General features: G+C 34.3%; 2 long non-coding RNA genes across 2 annotated transcripts; one reads left to right on the top strand and one right to left on the bottom strand.

Moving 5' to 3' along the window:
* Window positions 1–323: 323 nt before the first annotated feature.
* Window positions 324–735, bottom strand: LOC116145254. The gene is made up of 3 exons (XR_004130373.1): window positions 672–735; window positions 448–586; window positions 324–350 (listed from the first exon to the last, which is right to left on the bottom strand). It is a non-coding gene; the product is annotated as an uncharacterized LOC116145254 (long non-coding RNA).
* A 745-nt stretch (window positions 736–1,480) lies between these two features.
* LOC116104908 lies at window positions 1,481–3,539 on the top strand. Its single transcript, XR_004123983.1, has 5 exons — window positions 1,481–1,581; window positions 1,838–2,052; window positions 2,728–2,786; window positions 3,079–3,177; window positions 3,466–3,539. It is a non-coding gene; the product is annotated as an uncharacterized LOC116104908 (long non-coding RNA).
* The last annotated feature ends 10,625 nt before the right edge of the window (window positions 3,540–14,164 follow it).

Raw genomic sequence — 14,164 nt, 5'->3', positions numbered from 1 at the left:
ATTTGGATCACTTTTTCTTTCATATCCTCAAATATATTTCAAAAGCTCAAGAAATATTTTGGTAAATATAAATCAATGGCTTTTTCTTCCCCAGCTTTTTCTTCTGTTTCCTCTTATATTTCAATTGTCCCAGAAAAGTTTTCAGGAACAGGCAAGCCAAACCTTCTTCTACGTGGCTGATTGTCAACCAATTATGAAAAACAAAGCATTTCCCTTGATAACGATGCTGTTTTCAAATCTAACCTCTTGAAACAGTTGAAATATCCTTCAAGTATTCTTCAGCCTTAGGCATGTTCTCAGAAGCAAACCATTTTGCTTCAACAAAGAAATGCGTTGCACAAACTGGACCACTGTAGCAATCAACATTATCTTGCAACTATTAGAGGATTAAATTTTCTCAAAAATTAAAAGCATAAATTAGGTAGTTTGGTATTTGTTTATACGCACCGCTTTCCTTAGTGAGTGCACAGGGTTAAAGCCATGCTCCTTGTACACCTTGTAGCTGATTTCATTAGTGATATCATCAAGAACCTTAAAACATATCTTCATGTAGTCTGGCAGTTGATCAATAGCCGCATGATCCCATCTACAAGCATTGGTTTTGCAAATCAAATTATTGGGATAAGTAATTAAAAAAGAATATTAGTTACGCTCTATTGATAAATGCATACCTGTTAACAATTTCTGTAAAAATAGTGAGTTCATCAAGTGTCCCATAAACATCAAAAATATCATTAATAATGTAGATGAAGGATATGGGTTTTGTAAGCTCAATTCTTTGCCACGAAAAGTTTGCATCCGTGAGGCAGGCCATGGACCAAATATACCATTTAAGCGGTTGTTCTCTTGCAAAATCCAACTTCTTAGCCAAACCGACTCTACAACAAAAATGGCCTATGGTAACATTGGACAGTAACATTTTTCCTTAAAGTGTTACTGTAGACTATCTATGGTAACACTTGATCTTAAAATGTTACGATAACAATTTTTATATGTAACACTTAACTTTTTATAACACATTTTGTATCAATGGTAACTCTTTTTTGTAAAATGTTACTAATATAGGAACTACAATAGCATTTTTAAAATGTTACAATAGACCTAATAATATAGTAGATTTTTTATAATGTTACCATATAATAAAAATATAGTAACAATTTATAAGTGTTACCATAAACCCAAATATTTACCGGGAAAAAAAATATTATTTCCCGCCAACATGAATTGAGGTTGATTTTGTCTCATTTTTATTGTTTAGGGGTCAAATTGACAGTATTTGGGGTTTACTTTGTCACTTTTCATTCGTGTAGGGCCCAAATGGTAACGAAAAACCGGGTCAAAAATGTTGGAAAGGTAAAAACCTAAAACTTATTCGCTAACTCATCTCATTCTCTTCTTTGTTCGTTCTCTTCTCACTGACGACGCAGACTTCTTCATTCTTGAACTTGAATCTTCGTTCTTCCATCTCTTTAGTCTTTTCTTCGATCCTCTTTGAATCTTTCATATTCGACCAATCGATCATCGTCAACATTCGTTCATCTTCCAATCGTCGATCATCTTTGATTTCAGCGACTGTAACAGGTAAGGTTTTGTAGAGTACATAATTTCCCATTCACGTTTTCATTATTTTTCAAAATAACCTATATACTCTGTCTTTGTGGGTGATTTTAAGAATTAAAATCAGTTTGCTGCTTGGTTGAAACTTGAAATTGATAAAGCCAACGACTTCCTGCAGAACATTTTCATTTTAATAACGAGTTCAATAGAAAAAATACCATGCTTAACATTTTGTTATACATGTTACTAGTTTGTATCCAATTTCTCTCTCATTAAACAGAGGTTGTATGGTTTTGCCATATGCTTATCATAAGGTTTATTTTGTACCCTACTGGTGAGTACTTCGTTTAAATTATCACAATTTTTTTGTGGCTTTTAATGTTATTACTCTTTTTCACTGTTATCTTTCTTCATATCACAGTCAATGCTTGTTTTCTTTAATCCAATCAAGTTCGGGATCACATTCACATTTGGGAATTTACTTTCACTTGGGGGGTTTGTATTTTATTTTCTTATATGTTGGGGTGTGGTAATTTATTTAATATTTAGAAATATAGTTAAGCAGTATTGTTGTTTTTTGGATTTTTAGCTTATATTCTCCATGTTGGTTTAACGAACTGAATATTGAAGTCTTGTATGTGTAGGCGTGAATGTGTAAGTTTATGGTGATTAGGAGTAGAGTATATACAGAAGTGGGTGAGATTTTTTATACTCTTTTCATAGTTTACATTATAGATAGCTGTTCAAAATCTTTTGATTTTGTCATTGATGAAGTGGCCAATTCCCACTGTACACTAGGTGTTTTGCTTTGTTTTGTTTTTTAAGCCTGGGGTTTTAGAGGTAGGGATGTTAGGATCTAGTGATAGTTATATTATTTGGTTGAGATATCATCTAACCATCTCCACTTTGCGTTTTCAAAATATTTATAATTAGATGAAGGAAAAAGGAAAACAGAAAGATCTCTTGATTTCTGCATCATTACAGTTTAAATTTCTCCATGATCTCCTTTGTGAATGTTGGAACTGAGCATCACATTGCTGCTACCTTATTGCGGCTTGGGTTGATTAAAAACATTCGGTAGTTTGAAATTTTAATATATGCATTTTTCTTTAGAAGCAATAAACTTAGGTGATGCATTTAATGCAATCTTTCTTTGATTTCGTTGAGCAGGTTCATAACAAACTATTGACACTTATAGCAATCATTTTAGAGTTTGGTGCACTAATTTGGTATATTGAACCACTTACATACTCTTCCATTATGAATATATCTTCTATTTAATCTCACTCACACCACATTGGAATTTGAACCTTCAAGGATTAAAATGATTATGTTTCATTTGCTTGGGCATTTGGACATGCGAGTTTGGTTACGAGCTACCTTGACCTATATATTAACAGTAAATTTGTACTCTATTTAAGTGTTATGCTTCATCACCTTTACCTCATGAAAAACCCACATCATTAATTATAAAGCCCTGCTTCAATTTTTTGATTCTGACTTTACATTTGCACCATTTAGTTTTTATTTAAGGAAGTGTGAGGCAATTCAGATACTCTTGGAAACAAATGCTCTGGACACCACCAGCTCTGCCTTCTGCATGGAATCCATCTCAAAAGGGTAAGCTAGTTACTTTCTTTTTATTTTGTTATCGAGGATTAAACTGTTTAGGGGATGAGGGCAATGAAAGCATATTTTCATTTGGCGCAAAGATAGGTATCACACATATTATACTAGGTGTAAATGAAAATTTTAGCACCCTTATGAAAAATAAAACAATCATCAGGTGCTAGTTTGCAAATGGTATTTCTACTTTAAAAGTGTTGGTGTAAGCTAGATTACCAAAATGAGCTAAAAACAAGTGTCATTATTATGTAAAATAATTTTTGACATTGCTTCACTTCATAGGTGTTCAGCACAGTGCCATGGAGTTGAGGCCTCAACTCTCAGCTACTAGCTCATACACTCTATGGTTGCAGGTTATGTTCTCTTGATTATGTTCTATTGGGTTTTTTATTTTAATCATATATTATATTGGAAGTAAATCTGTTAATATGAGATGTATAAAATGATTTGCCAATCTTTGTTTTTTTGTGTGGAAAACAATGCTAGTTAAATTTATGAATATTTGCATGAGAAAATTTTATGCAACTACCGTGAATCTGTAAGTTTGTGTTTTGTCCTTGGTGACATTCTTTATGGATAATTGTTTTAGAAGCTCATACTTCAATTTCATTCTTCATGCAGTTTAGGCTTGGGCAGCTTCAAAAAGTTGAGTCAACAAGTTGTAGGATATTCCTATGTGCTAGCCAGAGATCAAGACATTATCAAACTGTAAAGAAACAAAAAATCCCCAAAATGCGGATCTTCCACCTGTACTACCTAAGAGAAAGAAGAAGCCTTTTCTCATTCCAATAGAGAACATGACGCGGGCTGCAAGAAAGGACGAAAAACTTGCAGAAAGGCTATAGAGAAGCCCCTGAAGCCTCCAGAGAATGGAATACTTATTCCTCAATGGGTCCCTGTTGCTTATGAAGTATTAGATGCCTGGAAAAGTTTGAACAAAGGCATTGCACATCTGTTGCATGTTATTCTTGTTTATGGTTGCAGGTAAGTTGTACTTAAATATACACAAAGACTCTTAATTCATTTTGCAGTTCACTCTTTTAACCTGTATCTTAAAAATTTGTTATCTTTGTCTTTTAACAGTGAGTGCTTGGAAATTCATGCTGCCCAGAGGGGTCACCACATTCAGATCTGCCATGGTGCAACCAGCCGAATGCACAATTGATAAAGTACAATTGGGAATGAAAGATGTTATGCATGATGGTTTTTGTTGTTGGAATTTTTTGAATGATGGGAAAGTATTAACTATTGTTAATAGTTAATTTTCCAATCATCTAGGTATTATAATGTAAAAATGATTGATGCATATTTGTTAGGCATATATAAAGTTTTTTGTATATGAAGGTTTATACGTTACAAAATAAGATATGATATATGAAGCTTTTTGTATTAGATTTTATGGATGTAAAGGATGTGGGTGCGTATTTATTAGGCAGATATGCGAACTTTTTGTATATGGAGGTTCACCATCAATGAAATGTTCTTTGAAAAATTAGTGTATCATTGTTAATAATTTGTATTATTAAAATAACAACTCTAACAGTTTGTATATATGCTATAACGATACATTGATAGCATTTTCAAATTGTAATGGAAAATAATTTTGTAACAGCTACTAAATACAATGAATGATACTTTGGTAACACTTTTAACATGTTATTAAAAACTCTTCTGTAGCATTTTAAAAATGTTAAGAAAAACCAATCTCTAATATTGTAAAAATGTTACAAAAAATTAAACTGTAACAGGTTAAGAATGTTACAGAAAAGTTATTTATAGCATTTATGTAGTGTTACCAAAAATCATTTGTAACTATGAATTAGTGCCACAATATACTTAACAATAGCATTTTGTATCAGTTACTGAAATGATTGGCAACATGCAAAAAGTGTTACCATTGTCTACATTTTAGTAACATGGGCTATCACAGCATCCTTTAAATGCTACCAATTACCTACGGTAACACTTTTTGCATGTTACCGTAGGCCATTTTTGTTGTAGCCACCATCTAATATGTCACATGTTTATATGCATATTAATTGGAGTGGTAAAATCTGTGATGGTAACGCATAATTAATCAGTAACAGAACAATTTCCCTTTGGTGCAAGGATTGGACCAAATTGAAATCCATTTTCGCTAGTTCTTGAAAACATGTATCCATTCATTTTCACCTTCGAAATTGCTAAGAAAAAAGTTTTTTGCCATGAACCTTGCCAAGCTTCTGTGATAGGGATACAACAATGTATTTTGTTAAGAAAAACCAATCTATAACATTGTAAAAATGTTACAAAAAATTAAACTGTAACAGGTTAAGAATGTTACAGAAAAGTTATTTATAGCATTTATGTAGTGTTACCAAAAATCATTTGTAACTATGAATTAGTGCCACAATATACTTAACAATAGCATTTTGTATCAGTTACTGAAATGATTGGCAACATGCAAAAAGTGTATCATTGTCTACATTTTAGTAACATGGGCTATCACAGCATCCTTATAATGCTACAATTACCTACGGTAACACTTTTTGCATGTTACCGTAGGCCATTTTTGTTGTAGCCACCATCTAATATGTCACATGTTATATGCATATTAATTGGAGTGGTAAAATCTGTGATGGTAACGCATAATTAATCAAGTAACAGAACAATTTCCTTTGGTGCAAGGATTGGACCAAATTGAAATCCATTTTCGCTAGTTCTTGAAAAACATGTATCCATTCATTTTCACCTTAGAAATTGCTAAGAAAAAAGTTTTTTGCCATGAACCTTGCCGACTTCTGTGATGGGATACAACAATGTATTTTGGTGGTGGTGGTGGCTAGTTTTGGGTACAATGACATTTTTGTAAATAATGACAATAACAAGGCAATGTATCCAGAAAATTTAAAAAGTGAGGACAAAAGGGTCTACATGAGTGATTTGGGTTTTTTGTAAATCTTACAAATATAGACTAATTTGGACCAAATGCTCAACTGTTTAGGGACAATATGGGAAACAAAATTAGTTACCCTGGGTAAGTTTTAATAACAGCCCCCCCCCCCCCCCCCCCCCCCCCCAAAAAAAAACCTGGTATTAATATTCCCGACAACTTACCCTCGAAATGCCATTGTTTGTCATAAAAGATTTTGGGAATAATTTTTTACAAACCAACCAAACATTGTCATATGCTCAATTTAAAAAATATTACCCCAGTTATGTAATATTAACCCCATCCAAACGGGCCCTAAGAATAGTGGAGATAAGAAAATAGAGTTTGGTGATGGAATGCAGTAATCACGCCCTGATTGATCATGTTGAGATTGTTCCTTAACTCTACTTAGTTTCCTGACTTTGTTTAATTGTACATTCATTACAAGATATTTTCCACTCTTGTACTTACATATTTTGTATAAATTGGATAGAATACATGTAAGAAATATAATATAGAATAAAGTAATTATTCTTCTCTTTTTCTTTCTCTCTTGGCATACTCTAGCATTTCCTTTTAGTCTTTGTCACTCTTGTCTCTTTATCACATTCTGACATGGTATCAAAGCTTTTCTAGCTTTTGCTCTTCTAATTCTCTTCTGTCCCTACAAAGGCAAACAAATACTCAATCAAAATTAAAAAAAAAAATTTATGTTTTGTCCCTACAAAAGCAAACAGATATGCGATAAGAAATCTATTTTCTGATCATATTGTCTTAATAGATCAACCAAAAACTACAACACTCAAACCATCCAGATGGCAACCAATCAAAACCCAAACACTACTAACCGGATCTCGCCCTTACAACCCTATAATGAACCCCCACAAAATCCACACAATGACCCAAATCCAAATCCTGGCCTACCCACATCAAACACAACCAACGGCCCAAACCCAACTATCAGCAATACAAGCCTAATTCCACATAATAGCCTAAACCCAAATCCTAGCCTACACACATCAAACACAACCACCAGCCCAAACCTAACTATTGGCCCAAACCCACACACTGGTCCACATCCAACTACTGGCCCAAACCCATTCCTATACCACATGGTATACCAAGTTACAACTCAGATCCATCACAGCAAACAGATACAAATCCCTACTTGTTCACTTCCCAAATGATTCCAGCCGTCGGCCATTGCCTTGAACTTGGCGACGCTTTGATTTCACCAGCATTAGATGGGCTAAAAATCACCCTTATTAAACAACCATTGATTGGATCAGACAATTATTCAACTTGAGCTCATGATTTCTGGCGAGCTCTTGTTGCCAAGGATAAGGAGGGTTTCATAGATGGCACAATCCCACTACCACCACTCAATTCACCTTTTCACCATTATTGAAAGAGGTGTAACATGCTGGGTATGATCATGGTTGACCAAATGCCTATCCTCGGAGTTGGTGGCCAGACTACCACAGACTGAAATCACTGTAGAAATATGGAAAAATGTCCGAGACATGTATGGCAAACTAGATCTTGCTAAATTCTACACTCTTCAGTAGCAACTTGCCAAAATAACTCAAGGAAACTCAACAATGACCACGTATTTCAATAAGCTCTCTACCACATGGCATGAGCCTGATGACGCCAAAGAGAAACTCGAAGGACCACCGACAACCCTCCAACAATTTAACCAGATTCATGACCAGGAACGGCTAAGTCGTTTTCTTCTCGGCCTCAATGAGGCATTTCTTGCTGTCATAACACAAATCTTGGTTGCGTCCTCATTGTTGGATTTTTGCTACATCTTCTAGTTGGTCGCACAAGACAAAAGCCAACATTGTGTGCTAGTTCCTCGATCTTGGGATGTTATGGCCTTTGCCGGTGCAGTAATGGAGCAATTGTCTTCTTTGAATTCAAAGAAGACTTTAGGAAATTTTGGGAATTAGCAGCTAGGGTTTGCAAACCCTGAAAATGGCTCCTTTTCATATGAGGCAATGAAGGGCTCAGATGTGATCTCATAATCCAACGGTCAATAATTGTTATCTCTTTCATAAGATCCAATGGCTCTTGTGCTGCCACGTCACATATGGGGTCAAACAGGCCAAACGAGCCAAATTGGGCCAAATGGGTCAAATGGGGTAAACTAGTCAAATGGGATTGGATCCAGCAAAACCGGGAAAAGTAGGGTATACTGTGATTATTGCAAAAGGAAAAATCACACTCGAGAAAATTGTTGGAAACTACATAGGTGTCCTAATACGAACAACAAGGACGAAAATGGTAATTCTTTAGCACATCAGGTTACCACTATTCCTACTAGAAACCAACTGTCTTCACTAATTATTAGCATAGACAAATACAATCAACTTCTTCGGATGATGAAACAAATTCCACAAACACACACGGCATCATATATAGGTACATCTTTTTGCTTGAATTTTATTAAAGATAATATTTGGATTATTGATTCAAGGGCTAGTGATCATATCATTTGTGACCCCAAATATTTCTCACATGAATCCACCACATCATCTATTTTCGTTCATATGCCGAATGGAAATAATGCCCCAACCACCCATATAGGAACCTTTTGTCTCAGTGACAAATTAATGTTTAACAATGTTTTTTTTGTTCCCGTTTTTCATTTCAATCTTACTTTGGTATCCAAAGTATGCACCAATAATAGTTGCCTCTTGAAATTCCTTCCTAATACAGGTGAATTTCAAGACCCTTCGATTAGGAAACTGATGGGCTTGGGTAGAGTTAATAATGGTTTATACTACTAGACCCCTGATGGAGTTTCTAATTCTTTTTCTTCTTGTATTACAAATAAATCTATTCATTGTAATACAAATATGAATAAAAAATCTCTTATTCTCCATCAACGGTTGGCAGTGCATCTATTCCTCAACCAAAATGTCTAGTGTGTACCTTACCAAAACAATCATGCATCACTTTCCCACACAACACATCTGCTACTAAGTAAATTTTTGCCTTGATCCTTATTGACATTTGGGGACCTTATAACACCCCTAACCATGATGGGTCCCGATTTTTCTTTACAATAGTATATGATTTTTCCTAGGGAACATGGGTCTTTTTAATGCAATCAAAAGCCCAAACCTTTACTCACATTAGGAATTTTATGTCAATGGTAACCACTTACTTTCATACATCACTTCAAAGAGTCCGAACTAACAATGCCCATGAATTTTTTAACCATCAATGTTCATCCCTTTTCCTGTCCCTTGGAATACTTCACAAGAGTTCCTACACATATACTCCTCAACAAAATGGGGTAGTTGAGAGAAGACACAAACACTTACTAGAATTAGCTCGCACTCTTAAATACCAAGCCAACATTCTCGTGGAATTTTGGAGCAAATATGTGATCACAGCTACCTACCTGATCAATCGGATGCCAACCCGAGTTCTTGGTGGTAAAACTCCCTATGAGATGTTATTCAGTAAAACACTCGACAGCAGTCATCTACATGTTGTTGGTTGCCTCAGCTACTTTGCCATTACTGAGTCTTGTGATAAGTTTGGTCCCCGGGCTACACAGTGCATTTTTATGGGTTATCCAATGTTAGGAATTTGGACAGTAGTGTAAAGATCGAAGTACGTTTCCCAAGTGAGTTAGACTCCGATGTGGCTAAGGGATTATGTTGCGTAAGCATGCATTACTTTGTCTTCAGCTTAGTTAGTTTCATGCGTTATTTGTTCTTCAACTTGGTTAATTTGGCTTTGGTTATTTGCATCTTAGTTAGAATTGGTTATTTGCGTCACCACAAAGTATTAGGATGTGGTAGCTGTTTGATTTATTTAAACTTGGTTTAATTAGGAGTTTTAGTCATTGTGGAGTTAAAGGATTGTTGCCTATTTAAGGTGGGACTTATGGAATAAAAGGTATCAATGAATTAACCTAAATGTCTCTTCTCTAATATTTCTTGGAGGCACTATTCCCTCAAATAGAACAAACCATATCTATATCAAAAATTAATTTGCCTTGCAATTAATGACTTACTGTCATTATAAACCAAATAAATTATAATAATAGAATGAAAAAAAAAATCAATTGATTTTCAAGCAACCCAATCTTTGATACTATATTGGAAAACAATCATTTATGACATTTCTTAACAACAAGAATGGAAACAAACTTATTAAAAATCAACATCAAAAGGAATGTTTGAAGATATAAAAACGCACCAAATTAAATATAATCAGATAAGAGGAATGATTTTTGACTCTTTGGAGAATGTTTATGAAGATAAGGGAGAGTTGTGTTTGTTTTTAGAGAATGATTATGAAGATAAGGGTGAGTTTTGTTTGTTTGCAAGATGAAATGGGGTTTGCTTTATTCACCCTTAAGGTCTGAAGCACCAAAGCAATTTTTGGAAAGTATTAAGAACACCTCTAATCAGATTTTTTTTTTTTTTTTTTTTATTTTCCAAAGGCTATTGGTAACTGTAGGGAGATATTCCATTGTTTTCAAAAATCACAAAGACACTTGAAAAGCTATCTAAAAGACGGTGCATAAAATTAACCTTAAGAAAGGATTTTGAGAAGAATGTTGAGTGTTGTTCTTATTTTTTGTGTTGAAGGGATTAGAAGCAGTTAGGGATTATAAGTGGAACTTTATTGTAAGTGTTGTTTGTCAACTTATGAAATATGTGTGTACATTATTGGTGATTTATACACATTTGGTTGTTAAACACAATTGTGATTTTCTTTAATCGTTTACACATGTTCTAACATCCTATTGTATGTGCACGCATTGTCTTGTTCACATGATCATACTGAACATATACATGTGGGCACATTTCCGGTTTGTGTGTAAACATTTTATTAACAATTTCTCTCTATATAGGTGTCCTTCTTTAAGATATTTTATCTTAATTGTTTTCATGAAACTTGTCTGATAAATCACTTTACAGGTGTCACTCTCTTTTTAGAGTGGTCCAAGAAAGTTGGTAAAGGTTCTCACATGTGTACGGTGGAGACTGGTTCATGAAAAGATTTAAATAGTGTCATCTTCTTCCTTGCACACTAACCTGGTTTTTGCATATTCATTTTGCTTTTAATTTTTCTGAGTATATTTTTGCACAGGTTCTTCTTGTTTGTTTGTTGATTCTATTGTTGATCATTCCATTCGTGTTTGAGTATTGGAACGTTGTTCCATTGTTGGAAGCTTGAAGAAAGTCAAGCTATGGAGATAAAAGAAGAGTTCCACCATTGAAGCTCAAGTAAAGCTTGAACTGACCAAGTGGTGTCTTGGCCTGAAGCTTGCTATAGCAGAACACTAAAGGAATCAGAGGGTGGAGTTAGAGTTTTGTAGAACATGGAGTGTTTTACATTCTTGTACTTAACTTCAACCTTGGATTTGCTTGTATTGTGTTTGTTATAGTGGATTTGCTTCATGTAGACTTGGTCCCATGGATGTAATCTAAAATGATTTTAGATGAACCATGTAAATTCCTTAAGTGCTTTACTTCTTGCTCTTGTTGATTAGTTTGTTTAATGGTTTGATGATTAATTTAACAAAACATTAACACAAGTTTAAAAATCCATTCCGTTGCAAGTTTAAAGAGTGCACATACTCTTATAATTGGTATTAGAGCAAGTTCTGATAAGTTATTTCAGTTGATCTTGATTGTTTTTGTTTGTGTTTTACGTGTTTTTTTTCTCTCTTGTGTTTGTCTGATCTGTTGTTGTTTTTGTTGTGTGTCCTCATTTGTCTACTGTTAAGATGAATTTCTTTAATGAAAGGGGATTCACAAGTAGACCACCTATGTTAGAAGGACCCAATGCCCTTACTGGAAACCTAGGACGCATGCCTTCTTAAAATCCATGGATGAGAGAGTTTGGAGTTCTATTATTCACATATGGAAAGAACCTATTAGTGTTAGTGCTTAGGGTTCTAAACCCAAACCCATAGACAAGTGGACTAAGAATGAGCTTGACCTTGCTAACTATAATGTTGTTTCTCTGAATCAAATGAAAATCATTACTAATTTCGAGATTCCTAAGGATGTTTTGGATTAACTTCAAGTTAAGAATTAAGGGACTAATACTGTTAAGAAAACCAGATTGAGAAAACTTGTTACTAACTTTGGAAATCTGACTATGCATGATGAAGAAACAATATCTTACCTTCATGGAAGGATTTGTGATGTTTCTAATGAATGCTATGATTTGGGTAAGAATTATACTAATGTTGAGCTTGTCAGGAAAGTGCTTTGTTCCCTACCTAGAAGGTTCTATCAAAGTTGAAATCTATTGAAGAATGTCGTGATGTTGTCTCCATGGATCTTGATGAGTTAATTGGTTCCCTTCAAACTTATGAACTGAATTTGAAGAGATGAGGGAAGCAAAGTAAGGAAATGGTCTTGCTCTAAAACTGGATGTTGAGTCTCATGGGTTTGATAATGTAGATCCAGATGAGTTAAATGAAGAGAGAGTTGTTTTGCTTACAAAAAACTATGCCATTTTTTTCTGGAAAGGGAAAACAACCTTTTGTGAAATACAAGTCTGATCAAACTAATTCTACTGTTACTAAAAAATTTCCAGAGGAAGTTGAGAAGAAAAGGGCATAAAATGTTTTGAGTGGGAAGGATTATGGGCACATTCAAGCTGAATGTACTAACACCTTGAAGAAAAAGGGTTAAGTAATGGTTGCTACCTTGAGTGAGAATGATGAAGATGATTCAGTTGAGAATGGAAACTTTTTGGCCTTCACAATGAATCAAGAAGATAATGAGAGTGTGTCATCTGATGACTCTAATGATGTGTATGTTAAACAAAAAAAAATTTATGATAAGATGTATGATCAACGGCTGAAGCTAATCAAGAAAGTTCAATCTTTTGAATCTGAAAACTTGAAGCTATTGAAGGAAAAGAAAAATCTTTCTGACAAGTTATGTCTTTTTCCTCTTCTTTGACTAACAAAGACTTGATAATTGATCAAAATATGTAGGAGCTTTCTAAGGCTAATGACATCATTGAGAAAATGAATGCAGACACATGGAAGCTTGATGAAATACTTGGTAAAGGGAAGCTGTTTGGTAATAGAACAAATATGCGTTTCACTCTAAGTGCTAGCACATCCACGTTTGTTATGCATACATTTGTCAAATCTATAGATTTACTACTGATGCTATTGTTGGGAAACAAATTGCAAAGGTAGAGAAATTTATTCCAACTTGTCATTTCTGTAGCAGAAAAGGTCATATCAAACAAAACTGTTTTAAGTTGATGTCTTATCTGAAGATGCCTTGAAAACCAAAATGTGTTGTCTCATGTGCCTTCTCATTCAACAAGTGTGTTTAGTTCAAAGAAAATTTGGAGACCAACATCTAATGTCAACAACTTTGTTGCTTATACCTCTCTACTTGCATTTCAAAATGACCAATGGTATTTTGATAGAGGATGTTCAAGACACATGACTGGTAACAAATCACTCTTAGTTAATACTGATATTCTTGAAAATGGACATGTTATTTATAGAGACGGAAAGAAAGGAAAGATTTTAGGTAAAGGATCAACTTTCATTCCTGGCCTACCCATAAAGAATGATGTTCTATATGTTGAAGGTTTAAAAGCAAATTTGATTAGTATTAGTCAAATTTGTGACAAAGATTTTGTGGTTAAATTTTCAAAAACCAAGTGTGAAGTCTAAACAATGAAGGAGTTTCTTTGTTGGAAGGGAAGAGATCTAATGATAATTGTTATTTGATTTAATCATATTTCTTATTTTAGGGCAAAAAATGATAGTGCGGAATCATGGCACAAGAAACTTGGACATATGAACTTCAAGGATTTGATCAAGCTTTCTAAGAAAGAAGCTGTTAGAGGTCTGCCCAAGTTAGAATTACCCAAAGGTCATGTTTGTGGTCCATGCCAACAAGGTAGGCAAACAAAAAACTCACATAAATCTTTGTCCTATCTTAATACATCATGTGTGTTGGAGCTATTCCATATGGACTTGATGGGTCCAATGAAATCGAAAGTATTGGAGGAAAAAGTTATGTGTATGTGTGTGTTAATGACTTCTCAAGA

Source organism: Pistacia vera, unplaced genomic scaffold, assembly GCF_008641045.1.
Source record: "Pistacia vera cultivar Batoury unplaced genomic scaffold, PisVer_v2 Contig1008, whole genome shotgun sequence".
Lineage (NCBI taxonomy): Eukaryota > Viridiplantae > Streptophyta > Magnoliopsida > Sapindales > Anacardiaceae > Pistacia > Pistacia vera.
Note: the sequence above shows the minus strand (reverse complement) of the source record. Positions and strands in the feature narration are given on the sequence as shown.